Source organism: Chlamydotis macqueenii, chromosome 3, assembly GCF_036417535.1.
Source record: "Chlamydotis macqueenii isolate bChlMac1 chromosome 3, bChlMac1.mat, whole genome shotgun sequence".
In the NCBI taxonomy this organism is placed as follows: domain Eukaryota; kingdom Metazoa; phylum Chordata; class Aves; order Otidiformes; family Otididae; genus Chlamydotis; species Chlamydotis macqueenii.
This window is the reverse complement of record NC_141558.1, coordinates 45,425,114-45,439,757: the sequence shown is the minus strand read 5'-3', so window position 1 is coordinate 45,439,757 and position 14,644 is coordinate 45,425,114. Positions and strand designations below refer to the sequence as shown.

The window sequence follows — 14,644 nt, the reverse complement described above, 5'->3', positions numbered from 1 at the left end:
AACCAAAACAGTTATTTCTTCACTTTTGTGTGACTGGGGCTGGCTGAATCAAATTGTCTCGACCTTTACATTAGGGGTTTTTAATTTTTTTTTTTTTAATTACAATAATGTGATCATCCAGTGGCTACTGAATCATATGTGAGTTGCAAAGTACTTATAATGTTTTAAACCACATTGTGAATACTAGTGACATTGTCAGAAGGGCTTCTATGTAATACAGATTCATGATTGTGGAAGAAGAAAGCGTGGTTGGAGCTGCTAAATTGCTGTCCCACTTCTGCAATAGAGTACTGAAACTCCTATGGGGAAGCTACCTTTGAGCTTTTTATTCCTTTTATGTTATGTCACTCAGGTGGGATATATATATATCAGCTTGTAGATTCTGAGCATAGGAAGACTTTAATAGCTCTGTGTACACTATCTTTGTTGGCTAGTCAGCTGTAGTATTTAGAGACCTCAGTGGTAAGCGGTTACCTTACATAGGATTCAGTAGTAAATTAAGTCTATTTCTTGGGTCTTCACAGCCACTAGTTTTGGTTCGTGCTGGTTTTAGAGTGTTTTTTGGCATTTAAGAAAATACTTTAAACTGTGACACTGAAAACTAAATGTTACTTCTTTGTGTCAAAGGCATAGTGTAAGCGCAAGATTTCTTTGCTGCCCCTTCCACTTATTTGATCTTGCTTTACTGTGTTTCAGACAGTCCATCCTATTTAGTTGTATAGTTGCCAAGGTGTGTTCACTGCTCCATCTCTCAAAACAGATAAATGTTACGTTAATTTGGTAACCTTGGGGTGGAAGGGAGAGAGGAGAGTCCCTAATGTAGTAGAAAGTTTCAAAGATTTTTAATTCAGTTGTGTGCTAATATACAAATATTGTAGATCCAGTATTATAGCTGTAATAAGTTCTACACTGCAGTAAGCTGTTAGCTTAATGTGTCTGTGTCATGCAGCATGATTCTTGAGTTTTAATCTGTTATGCAGAAGTTAGTGTCTTCAGTTAATGTGCTTCAGAAAGTGCATTGTGTGTAAGGGTGTTGTATGTAGGATTATTAAACAGAATGGTCTGCTGTTGAAGATTGATCAAATAGCATGTTACTGCAGTATTTTCCACATTCCTTTGTAAATCACTTAATGAGGACATGATACTAATGGTTTCAATAAGCTACTTCCGTATTTTTTAGTCTAGATGGAAAACTGAAAGGCTTTCAGACTTTAGGAGTTTCTAGCGATCTTGTGAACTTGTTATTCCTAGTTGATGCCTCCAATCTCAAGAGTGGTCCTTTCTCATGAGCAGGAAGTCAAACGAGTGGCAGGAGGCTTGTAGGACGAAAAGCAAACCTAAAAAGGAAGCATGCAAGAGATGGGTGCAGGAACAGGTAACCTGGAAGGATTATAGTTGCTGTTTGAGCATGAAGGGACAGAGTTAGGTAAGCCAAAGCCCAAGAGCACATGTAAAGGGCAACAAGAAAGGCTTCTATGGCTGTATAGCAAAAAGAAGACTGGCGAAAACTGCTGGTAAATGAGGCAGGGGACCTAATGACAAAGGTCATGTAAAAGGCTGAGGTACTTAATGGCTTTTTTACTTCAGCCTTTATTGTTAGGACGGGTTTTCAGCAATTCCAGGCCACTGAGACGTATGGGAAAGTCCACAGAAGGAAAATTTAATACTTGGTGGAAGAAAGTCAGGTTAGAGAATGCACAAACAAACTGTGAGCATAATACAAGTCAATGCAATCTGATGAGATCACCCACAAGTCCTGAGGGAGCTGGTCAAAGTCATCATGAGGTCATTCTCTATTACCTTTGAAATGTCATGGTGATCCTCTGTCATAGGACAGAGTGCACCCTCTGCAAGTTTGCAAATAGTGCAAAACTGGGAGAAGTAGTTGATAGATCAGATGGTTGTACATCATTCAGAGGGACGTTGAGAGACTGGAGAAATGGGCCAACAGAATGTTCATCAAGTTCCAGAGTTAGATGCCATGTCCTGCACAGGAGTGAGGGAATAATCCTATGCACCTACCCTATGTCCAGGCTGGGGGCCAATCAGCTGGAAAGTAGCTTCCCAGAACAGATACAGATGTTCTGGTGGACAACAAATTGAAGAAGAGCAACCAGTGTCCCCTTCAGGCTGGGCTGCATTCAGAAGAGCGTTGCCAGCAGCTCGAAGATGGTGATTCTTCCCCTCTGCTCAGCCCTGGTGAGACACATCTGGGGTGCTAGGTCCACTTCTGGCCTCCCTGTTATAAGAAGAACAGGGACATACTAGAGCAAGTCTGGCAAAGAGCCGTGAAGTTCATTAAGGGATAGGAACACCTGGAACGTGAGGAGGGGTAACGCAAGCTGGGGTCGTTCAGCCCGCATACGAGAAAGCTCGGATAGATGTGCTCAAAGTGTATGAGTGCATTGTGTATTCATATGTAAAGAAGACTGAGCCAGACCTCAGTGGTGCCCAGTGAGAGGACAAGAGGCAATGGGTGCAAACTGCAATACAGGAAATTCTCTGTAAACATGGGATTTTATTTTTTTTTTTCTTTCTTCTATGAGGATGGTTAGACACTGAAAATTTGTCTAGAGAAGCTGTGGAGTCTTCACCTTAGAGATACTCAAAACCTGACTGGACACAATCTTGAACAGACTCCTCTAGATTACCTTGTTTTGAGCAGTGGATTGGGCTGGAAGATCTCCAAAGGTGCCTTCCAACTTTATCCATTCTGTGAAAATCAGGATTAGCCTTTTTTGACGGAATTGCCTATGTGATATTTACTGCATGTATCGGTAAAAGATGAACAAGGAACCATTTTAGACACCATTTTGCCTGTTGCAATATTCCCATGTAATGATTAAAGATGACATTTTGTCAAACAAATTTCAGATTTTCTTTTCCAGTGATGGAAAGCTAATAAGCAGTATAATCTTTGTATTTTTATATATAAAATTAAGACTAAAAATAGTTAAAATACATTGTCTGAATGTTAAATTACGAAGTACAATGAATCTTAATAAGTAACAGTAAAGAATACCTCAACTGAAGTTCTTAAATTAATAGCAAAGAATCTCAAATTGAAGTACTTCATGGTATGAGCTGCTCATCTGCATAGGAATAATTAATGAATTTATTAAGAACACTAAATAAAATATTATTATAGGGTTTTGTCTCTTGAGGCTTTTTTGGCACTGAGGATGTAATCTGTAAAACTTGTAGGAATATAATTTTCAAGAGTGTCTATTATTAATATTTTATCTATGAAGACTTGAAAGAATGATTTACTTTTCTTGGTTTTAATGGTCTTTTGTAGCTGAAAAGGCTCTGTGCAAAAGGAATTCACATGTCTATAAAATTACGGAGTAACTGTTTTGCACTTCCAAATACTTTTTTAAGCACAGTAAATTTTACAGGATAAAAAAGCAGTCTTTTATAGTTAATGCAAATGATGCATTAAGTTAGACCCTTCTACCAGAGTACAGTATAAAGGTACTCAGAAGTCCAATTATCTTTGATTTAGATGTAAAAATTGCAGAATAACAGCTGCGCCTGCTGAGTGAATATTCCTCTGCAAAAAGATAGCTTATTTGAGTAGAGTTGAGGACAGGTTGCTCAGGGAATGTTTGCCTCTTTTGGCTCTTTTACAAATTTAACTGCTTCTGGTCAGTTGAAATAGCATCAGAGCATTTTAGAATTTACATTTTCTAAGTTGTCATTTTGCATGTTATAGAATATTTATAGATTGTTTAGCATTTATTGTGACTGTGCAACAGAAAACCCACGTTATAATTCAAATTAGTACTTCGAAATATTGCAGATAAATTTGACTGCATTTAAAAGTACAGATTTTTCTATGCTACATTACAAAATTTTTTTAAAGAAGCTTTTATACTAAAGAATCAGTTTACATGCAATATCTATATTGACATATACTCTAATTTACAGTAGAATTAGAGTATATGTAGTATTAGTATAAATTATTACTAGTATCATACTAGTATAATATTAGCAAAAAGTGTATAATAGTGTATATTGTAGCATATAGTATTAGAGTATAGATTAGCATATTGAATTATTAATATAGAGTATAATTAGAATATATTATTTAGGATATGTTTTATATATGTATTTGTTTAGAACTGAAATCTGAAAGGTCTTTTTAAATTGAAGTTTTGAGGATGTTTACCTTGAGGTCAATGCAACATTAAGTGCAGTTATGTACACTAAGCTGATATTAAAACAAAATATACAAAATACTATGAGAATTCATTTAATTTGTCCTTCCTACTATTGATAAATATTGGTCTAATTTGATCTTAAAACAACCTGATCATGGAGATTAGAATATTATTATTATTTTCAACAGAAATCTCTTTTCAACATAAATCCTACTCACATTGTATTAGTGCTTTCCTTATCTGAATGTCTGTCTTCCCCAGCCACTGCTGTTTGCTTTTTGAAGACTCTTGTAGTTGTAGTTATCTCTGTTCAGTCACATTTATTTAGCCTAAGCATCAATTCATTTAAACTTTTTGCAAAGGTTATGCTTCATTTATGTTTAGTCATTCTCATTTTTCACTTCTGGACTCTCAGTTGGTTTGTACTTCTGGAATTAAGTTGCCCAAAATATAATGTATTGCCCCAAGGTCATACTGCTGCTGAGCAGAGTGGAAGGTTTATTTAGCATGTCCAAATAACAGCATTTCTGTTCCAAGGTTTTTTCCAACAGCATAGCATTTTTGGTTCATGTGCAGATTGATCTGCTCTTTCTCTTTTCCCTGTCCAGCTGCTGTCTTGCCAATTGTTTTACATCCTATATTTGTTGAGGTAATTATTCTTAAGGGTCAGATTAAGCTATTTTGGCTTTAGCTATGTAAAAGTCAGGCAACTAGTCTAAACTGGCTGCACAGGCTTGTAGGGAGAGCACTACAGAGAAAAGAATTCTAAGGCTGATTCATACAAAGAGGGATGAAATGAGCCAACTAGAGAGAACCTAGACTACTAGTTTAGATGGTGAATTTCTAAATTAGCAGGTAAGATAGGCAAGATGAATCTCATCCTTGGTATCAAGTCTTGAAATTGTGTTTCTGACTTTCATCCATGAATGCATCTGTTCTTTAATTTGTTAAGGCATTTTAAAATTCTTACTCCATCCTCCCATGCGTTTACAGCTCTGTGCAGCATAATATCAATTGAAAGTTTAGTGAGTATAATCTTTAGTCTGTTGTTAGAACTACTCTTTAAAATATGCAACAGTATTGAGGTGGATAGAGTCCTCTGGAATTCCGTTTGATTTGATCCTTTCATTGCAACAGCAAACTGATGGTATTTCCTCTGAGTGCTTAAAGGATCCTGCTGAAATCCAAAGGGTGTGCTAGTTTTTACTTAATATAGCTGGAAAATATAAATCTGACAGTCATAGTGTAGCTCAGTTGCAATCACCTTCAGCAGTGGTTATCATTAATATTAGCATACATAATTTTCTCTAGAGTGTAGACTTGAATGCAGATTTCATGAAATCACATTTGCATGAGAGCAAATGAATTGGTTTTTCGGTTGTAATTTTGTGAACTAGTTTCATTAAATTGGCTTTTCATGCAATATCTGTTTAACATCAGCATCTCAGCCAAACCCCGAAACCTTTCCTCATCTTTCACTTAGCATGCCTCTGAGTCAGTGATTTGCATTGATTCTCCAAAACCACCTGGTTTGAGACAAAAAAAAACTTGCTTCTTCTCACATACAAAACTGTGAAAGAAAATAAAACTGTTGAGTAAAGGTGTGTTAAAAGGATATTTAGAACAAAATGTCACTGTTGCAATTTGGTCCTTTTCACATAATATTTACAGGAGTAGAACAGAGGGAAAAAAACACTGATCGAGAAAAACTACTTCTTGAAGAACATTTCCCCACTAGGGAACAATTTATCTCTGTGTTGAAGAGAATAGGTATTTGATCACTGATTTTTTTTTTTTTTTTCAAGTACAAGGAAAAGGAACACATACTCTCTTTCTGTCCTCTCTGTCTAATCTTAAAATAAATACATTTTTAAAAGGTTATAATTATGCCAGCAAAATTATTCTGAACTTTTTATATTTACGGTCAATAAGATATGCAGGACCATTGTGATGACCCTGGAAAATATACTAGTATAAATATGTTGGAAAAACTGATAGCTGAGGTATTCTTTTATCTTTATCTCCTAAAGTTATGCAACCCAAGTCTAAAGTTTCCCTGTAGAACAGAGGAGGAGTGACTTTGAAACCCATTTTCTTGCAGCTTTGAGGGAAAAAAGAAAAAGAAAACAAAAAACCCCACCAACCAAGAAACAATATTGCATTTCTCAGAAATGTCAATGTATTTCCAAAAAATATTCTTGTACTTAGGTTTTCCTTGTCAATTCTTACCCAGTAAACAATCAACTTCAGCCCAAATATTGCTATAATAATGTTTAAAAACATACACAAATATACTTTACACTCATGGTTTGTTGTTATTCTGCCGTATCTCTGTTCTATATGAAAAAGGGGCTGAGGGAGAAGAAAATGCAAAATAACACTGGGAAGACTTGAAAACAAGCAGGCTGGATGCAGTGTCTCAAGAGACAGGCTGCTGCGGAAAGTTGTCAGATCTGATTAAGGGAGCTATTGGCATCAATCAGACCTGACAGTAGTATATCAGAGGTTAGTACAACTATAATTAGTGAACTGATTAACAGCAAAGAGGAAAAGAGGGTAATGTTTTGGATCAAACTCCTTTAAAGCATTTTGATCAGTACTTAAACTTGAAGGCTGAGTGGCTAATTATATATTTTACAATATAAGAGCTAAATTTCACAAAGCCTGCAAGCTGTTCTTCCTCACTATGGTTGTTAAAATAAGGTTTGTACTGACTCTAAACAGACTGTTTTTTTCCTAGGAAAAAAACATGGAGAGCAGGTGCTCTTATCATATCACTTCTCAGTAAAACTATTGTGATTCTAATGTATATTGTCTTCCATAGTTTCTCCTCAGATTAATGCAACTACTCCACATAGTAAAGCTTGATGCTCTTTTAGTAAGAATATAAAAAACTTCCATGGTTTCACAGCAGCAACAAAAAAGAATTATTCTGTCTGATTTATCAGCCTGACTGGTTGTACTGGGTTTATTTTGACTCTGTCAGAGTCCATTGTATTGAGATTTAAAAGTAGTGTTGGAACTTATAAATTAGTTTTGTAATCACTGGGACATCCAGGACTGTGCTCAAAGCATAAAATTGTAAATCTTAACGTAAGAACTTAAATCTGTTAATCATAGCTGTGAAACTGAGTATACAACAAATAAAAAATATTGAAAAAAAATCAGTTCAACAGTACATGTCAGATGCGTCATAAGTATCTTGCTCTGCTAAGGCGGTGGGCTGATACCAGTTGCCTTTTCATGAGGTGGACTGCTGGGTTCTATAAAGAAACTAAATCATCATGACTTTCTAGGATTAAGTTATAAAATAAAACATGCTGCACTAAGTTACGCTTCTTCAGTTAAAAATTCTCTTCCCATTTTAATGAGTTCTGAGTGGCAGCTGTTAAAATTATTGTTGTTCCTTTGTTGATTTGTAGATGTATTGTTGGGTGATTATTGGTGCTAGCTTTGGTGACTTACTAATTGCTGCTAATATGCATCAATATAATGCACCTCTGCAAGTCTTCCTAACATGAAAAACTCAGTCTTTTATCTATATACTTTTTGTAAGTACAGTCTTATTATTGAATGTTTTTAAGATGCTTTTTTATATATATATTTATATGTGTGATCCTTTATTGCCATTACTTTAGACCGCAAATACACGTTAAGATTTGATATATCATCATCTGTTCACCCAAGTGATGCTCATCTGCATGTCTCTTTACTGTAAGGAATCTGTTTTACTGGAGACATAATTCTGTTTTCAACTGTGTAAAACACAGCATCAGATGGTTGTCTCTGATTTATGAAAAACAAAATATTTGTATTCATTATTTATTACTTCCTACCTTCGTACCTCAAATTCTTGTTTTGAATTTATGCCCTCTGTTTTACTTTCTATATGTTTATTCCACTCCCTGCCTGAGCTCCAGCTCACATGAGGTTTTGCGAAATGCTTGAATAAATCATACAGAATAAGAAGGCAATAAAAAGAGAAAATAAAAAAAAAGCATTATGAAAGTAACTTGCAGGCTGCTGCTCTTGTAACATGTTTTGATGAAGTTTTACCTCAGAGAGTGCCAAAGTGGTAAAGTGTCCCTCATGGGGTGTGGTATCAGGTATCTAATATTAAAATTGTGAGAAGCTCCAAAGCATCGCTGATTGGAAGGGAAATACTTCAGGTTGTACAAAGCCCCAGGATAGCAGCTCTCCCCATAGAATGGCAGAATATGCTGCATTCCAATGAGAGGCTGCTCTGAGTGAACGTGTGTGGTTGTGTCCAGTTTTGTGTGTGTCTATTTCTGCACAAGTAAAGCTCTTGCAATGAGTTTGTTGCCAGAACAAAGCACCAAGATAATTAGTTATAGCATGAATAGAGTAAACTGTATAGGTTGTTCATGCCTCTGCCGAAAAGCTATCAGAAGATGAGGAGTGCTGGCTGTGACTGAGCAAAGCTTCCTCTAGGATCAGCCACATATTCTTAAATGTTGTTTTCACATGTAGTAAGGGAAAAGGAGTGGGAGAAGGAGAGAGAATACCAGTAGCAAGGTGAAAACAATAAAGACGAGGAAGTGATACGCATTGAAATCTACAGAATTGGATCTTTGAGAGAGTGTCTTTGAATATTGACAAGAAAGCAGCAGTGGCTGGACCAGGATTCTTTACAGCTATCCATCCATGATGAATCACTGTGGTGGAGACAAACTTCCTACAGGCACTAACGCAGAAAGAGGCAGGTTCCATACTTTCTAAGGCTTTTAGATCCTTAGAGCTTGTATTTCGTACATGAACTATGTTTTTTCCTTGACTGTATATGCAAATGAAATAGGACTTAAAATTTTTTCTTCTACAGCATCATCAAGGCACTTCAGAAAATACTAGTTTTTGTGAGTTTACGAATTCTCATATTTGGAATGATGCTTTATTTAATCACATTTAATTTCAGTAAAATAATTCTTTTTAATCTGCAAATAATGAAATAATTTCTAGTCATATCTAGTCATTGTTTTATGTTATTAAAAGGCCAATTTCCAAAATACCTAGCATGCATTTTCCAATGGAGAATATATATGTCCGTTATTTCCAGGCTATATTTTAGTTGTTTCAGTCTCTTTACCTTTCCTTAGTTTTGGCTGTGGTATCTTCAGTCAGACTTTTTTATGCTAGCAACAAAACAAGTAATTCCAGCATCACTGGTCATTGCACAGGAAGAGCACAGGAGGAGGCCTTTAGAGGATAGATGCTCACATAGCCAGAGGCATCAGGTGTTTTTTATAATAAGATTTGGGTTTCTTTTTCCTTTCCTAAGGATACTGAAATAGTAGGAGGGTTACTTAATAGACAGTGGGAAAGGTACAAAGAAATCTTAATGCAAAATGAAAAAGAATTGGCTGTTAAGAGGGTAAAAGAAATGTAGAATGAAATTACAGTGGAAATGTGTATTTCTCATTGATTTAATCAATGCTTTGAGAAACAGTATTGTGAACTTCACAGAGAAAGATAAAGTGAATGGAGTATTTGTCGTTTATTTAGCAGCTATTTTATTTATTTCAAAGCAAAGAGGAAGTAGTACTTTCATATTTAATATGAAAAATATCTCTGTAGTGCTACAGGGGTGCGATGACATATGCTCATGAAATGTTTGTCGATCTTAATACAGCTTTGGGTAGATAATTTCATTTTTGAAACTTCACATAACAAACAAGCTTTATTATTGTGATCATTTGACATCCACAATATTTTCCTTATGCCGTTGTATACATTTTCACAATTCTGATATAATAAAGACGTACATATTTACATCTTATGTTAAGGAAAGGTGTTGACACTACATCTTAGTTCATACTGCTACTGCTCTGCTTACAGTATGGCAGTGTGCAGGCTTATTTCTGGAATAGTGCTGATACTTAAAATAACAACACTATCCAGTCTTAAGTACAAGGTACTTTTCTACCTTTTATGTTATAGCAACCTATGTAATCACATATTAAAATACTATGTGCTCACGGTCAGGGCGTGTTATTCTCAGGATTGCCCATAAAATCTCTGCTATAAGAAGTTTAACAGTGTCTTTCCTTTGTAATAATTTTATCAATTCCAAAAATCTTGTATTTAAATAATAGTTGAATTCAGTTTATTCTGTGCATCAGGAATAAAAACGTACAAAAATCTGAAGAGAAACTGCTAAAGGTATAATTTGGCTTGTAGGGTGTTTATTCAGTCACAATATGCAAACTTGTATAAACCCATTATCAGTCCCAAAATTTAGGTTGTTATCAACTTTGATAAAGCAAAATCTAAAATGAGAGTATGTTTAAAATTTGCCATGTACGCCTGCTTTACTAACGATGCCTTACCTTCCAGAAAGGTTTGAACAACTGTAAAGTAGGCTATTTTGAGAATCCACTTTTAAGATAGTGGGGCATGGAGTATTTAATTTACTAACCTGATGATTCACAAACAACTGTTCTGTCTCTTTTTTTGTAATCAGAATGGTATGTTGTCTAAAACAAAAATGGAACACCAGTCCCTTTCTTCTATCATCCCAATTGATATTTAACCTGAGATCCTAGTCAACTAGTTCTTTGTACATTTTGGTTTGACAATATCTGGCAGATAGGAAGAATGACCTAAGTATTTTCTAATTGTTTTCTCAAAATCATAGTAATTATGAAGTTATCTGTGGGGGTTTTTTTTCTGAGTTTTGATTTGTTGTTGTATATATGAAAGGGACCAAAGGTCAGAGAAGAGGCTAAAGAGAGGCAAATGTTCTCGAAAATGGTCTTGAAGAACTTAGAAGCAGTGAATTTTGTAGTATGGGATGTTATAACTAAATATTTTATGTAGTTTATTCTGAAATATTTTCACATATGAATTGGACCTGTGGGACTGTGAATTTGAGAGGCTTACCATGGTTTTACGAGCCTCAGAGTGTGTGCACAAATTAGTCAAGCAGAAATCAGATACTCGCCATGTGCAAGGTGTGTTTGGGAGAACTTAAAGCAGCAAAAAGAATTTGAAGGATTGCAAGTGAGCTACTGAAAAGACAGATGCCAACTGCTAGAAATTAATGTTGGACCTTAAGAAATTAATGGAAGATCATTTTATTTCAGTGATACCATAAGCCCTTTCAGACTAAGAAAAACCCCAAACAACGACAACAAAACCCAGCATTTTTCAACATATTGATCTTCTGAAACTATGATGAAAATGTAACTTCCTCTTACCATGAAGTCTGGCTTCTAAGGGAAATGAAGAGAAACTGACAAAAATAGTTAGCAAATCATGCAATTACAGAAAAATGCATTTTCACAATCACTCAAACTTTTGTCAGATGACGTTGAAATTGTCAGCCAGTCTGGTCCTTTTTGACTTAATTTTCCAAAGTGAAGTAATTGGACTTTTTTGTTTGAGTTCTTACCTGAATATTATGTAAAGTAAATGTAGGAATATGTTAACAAAACCCAAAGCTAAATGAAATAATTTTGTGTTGAAAGACTTTTTTTTTTTTTTTAACTGTTATTTTTTCTGGTTTAAAAGTGAAATTGAGCAGCAGGCCTCACCTAAGACAGAAGACTTTGTGATAAGCCCATGTTTTCCCTCATAGAAAAAGTCAGTGTGGAAGAGTTACTAATGATAATCTGAAAAGCATTGCAAAAGGAGAATTGTATGTGCGGAGAGAAATTTAAATTGACAGTAAAAATATTGACAGCTACCCCATTTCTATTCAGCCATACCCTAATACAAAAACCAGATTGAAATGTCTTGCATGAGTTGCAGTTCATTAAGCAAATGTGACACTTTATTTTCTAGCTATTTCAACACTGAAAGAGGTGAAGTGGTGAAAGAGCAATATAAATGAACACACTTCTCAGTGTGCTGATAACTCAAGTCAAAGTAAAAAAAGAAAATATTAAAAAGATGTTTGAAGACTTGGTTATGTCCTTCCCTTACCCCCAAACAGAAAGGAGAATCCTTTTGCTGAATCTGAGTTTTGAGTTTATAACTTTGTGTATGTCTCTGAAAATTAATTATAAAAAGAAATGCCACTCCACATTTAAAACTAATTATGAGATGGATCATAGTGCTGCTTTGTTTATTATTTTAATTGAAAAAATAATCTGTAGCTTTGTTAACATTTGCTGATAGTCAACTTTTTTTCCGCTTATAATTTTAATAAGCACTTTGTATATTTGAATTAAATTTATGGTTTGAGACTACAAAGCTGATTTGTTCGGGGTTTTTTGGAGGATTTTTTTTCTCAGTTGTAATTTCTATATGCAAAATAAATACAAGAACCAATCATTTTCTGGCAAGTCATTCTCTGGAAATCTCTGATTTTACTAAATGAGGCAGTATATCAAGTATAGATTTTAATTCAGGTCATTACTTTGAATAACATAGCTGTTTTAAAATAAGATCAAAGTAAAAGACCATTATAATGAATATTTAGTCATCACTCAGAAACAGAAGAATTAATGATACTATTTTAAATATATATCCTGATAATATAGCTGACATTAAAAAAAAAAAAAACCACTAGAATCTGAACATTGCCGATTTAGATTTAGCAAATTAGCTAACTAGCTTACATTTGTCGTATTTCACACTTTAAAGTCTTAATATGCATTGATAGATATATTTCCTCACTGTTTGCTAATTAATGTTCTGTGGAAGTACAGCTGCTAATTTTTTGTGGTTGACATGGCTCATTTTAAAGTGATAACAGTTGCATCTGTAGTAGTGTTACAGTTCAGTTCATAAATTATGGTAATACTTTTTTATACCTACTATTTTGTAGGAGTACAGGCATTTGAAAAATCTGTATTTGCTAACAAAATTCACCCAGTAATATTTTAACAAAATGCAGAAACACCCCACACATGCCACCACTCTCTCAGTGATATTAGTGACTCGGTGAGTCTTTCATGTGTTAAGTTTTAAATATTGCAGAAGAGGAACTTCTTTTTCTGTAATATCAAAAAGTCTCTTCAGGAGTAATTCGTGGTAATTAGTAAAGACTGATATATTCTGATGGTAAAATAATTGGACAGGAACAATATTATGAGGCAGTGATTGGTAGTTGAATTTTTAAAAATTCCATTTCAGTCAAGATAATAAAACAATCAGTCTTGTTTTACTCATTAAAGCATTAATTTTGCTCTAGGTATCACCTGAACAAGATTTGTCTAATTTCTAAACTTGTATATTGGAGCCTATGAAATTTTCCTTTATATTTTCTGAGTGATTTTCAACTGCAAAGTTACAAAGTAACCTTTATTTTAATAGTTCTAAGCTCTTTTTTTTTTTTAATGAAATAAGTGAGATTGCAAGGTAAGCTTTGTGCCTGTTCCAAAAACCTCAAGCTAGTGATTCATCAGATTTGTTATGAATAGGCAATAAATAATTGCCCTTAAATCATAGTTATAACTTGCAGTCAAGTTACTACAGAATATCAGTGGATGAGATTCAGTTCTGTGGGGGTTTTATATGTACCAGTTGGCACTTAAATAGGAAATTATTTTTTGTTGAATAATATAGGAGAAATATGCATTTCTATTTCTATTTGAAACAGCTGCTGAGAATTTGGGGCGGGGAGGGAGTGAGATGCTTTCTTCAGAGTATCTGATTTTAAATGTAAAAATGCTACTTTCTTAAATGCTTGTGTTAAGGTTATATGAAGTGACTGCTGATTATGTTGTCATTGTGGGGAATGGAGAGTACTACAATAGTTTGGCAGTTGGAGAGTGACTGTACCTTAGTTTTATCTGTTTGATAGTCTGTTACCTAGGGATTTATGTGAAAAGAGAAGCCATTGCAAGAGCATGCAAGAAATAGCACCATAATATAGACTTACCACAGATATATGGTTTTAAAATAGAGGGAGGTAGATTTAGATTGGATATTAGGAAATTTTTTTTTACAGTGAGGGTGGTAGAACACTGGAACAGGTTGCCCAGAGAGATGGTGGAAGCCCCATCTCTGGAAACGTTCAAGGCCAGGCTGGATGAGGCTCTGAGCAACCTGATCTGGTTGGGGATGTCCCTGCTCCTTGTAGGGGGATTGGACTAGATGACCTTTGAAGGTCCCTTCCAACCCTAACCATTCTGTGATTCTGTGATATCTACATGAAACAATAAAGTTTGGAAGTTACATTTTCCAGGACTGGTGAAAGTTATTTAATCTGTTTTTCCAGTCAAGGATCAAGATACCAAAATACGCAACTTGTAAGTATGCCTTAGGGAGAAAGGATTTCATAGGGAACTGGGAACTATCAGCTCAAGCTTAGCTGTGAGGGGGAGGTCTTAGGTGTACTGTACTTTGATGAAGGTTAGAAATGTTTTATCAGAGATTTTTTTTAGAGGGACACATACATTAAATGACTCGCACAACTATAGAAAGATTTGATTTTGGATAGCTGCTTAGTTGTTTTAGTGTGAAAAATATACACAAATTATACACAGTAGCTTGAAGTTTATTAGTTAATATTTCCA

At 34.9% G+C, this 14,644-nt stretch overlaps 1 protein-coding gene across 2 annotated transcripts in view; it reads left to right on the top strand.

Moving 5' to 3' along the window:
* Nucleotides 1–14,644, top strand: part of ASCC3 (activating signal cointegrator 1 complex subunit 3) — a 276,330-nt gene that overhangs the window by 90,413 nt on the left and 171,273 nt on the right. The gene's annotated exons all lie outside the window — the stretch shown is intronic.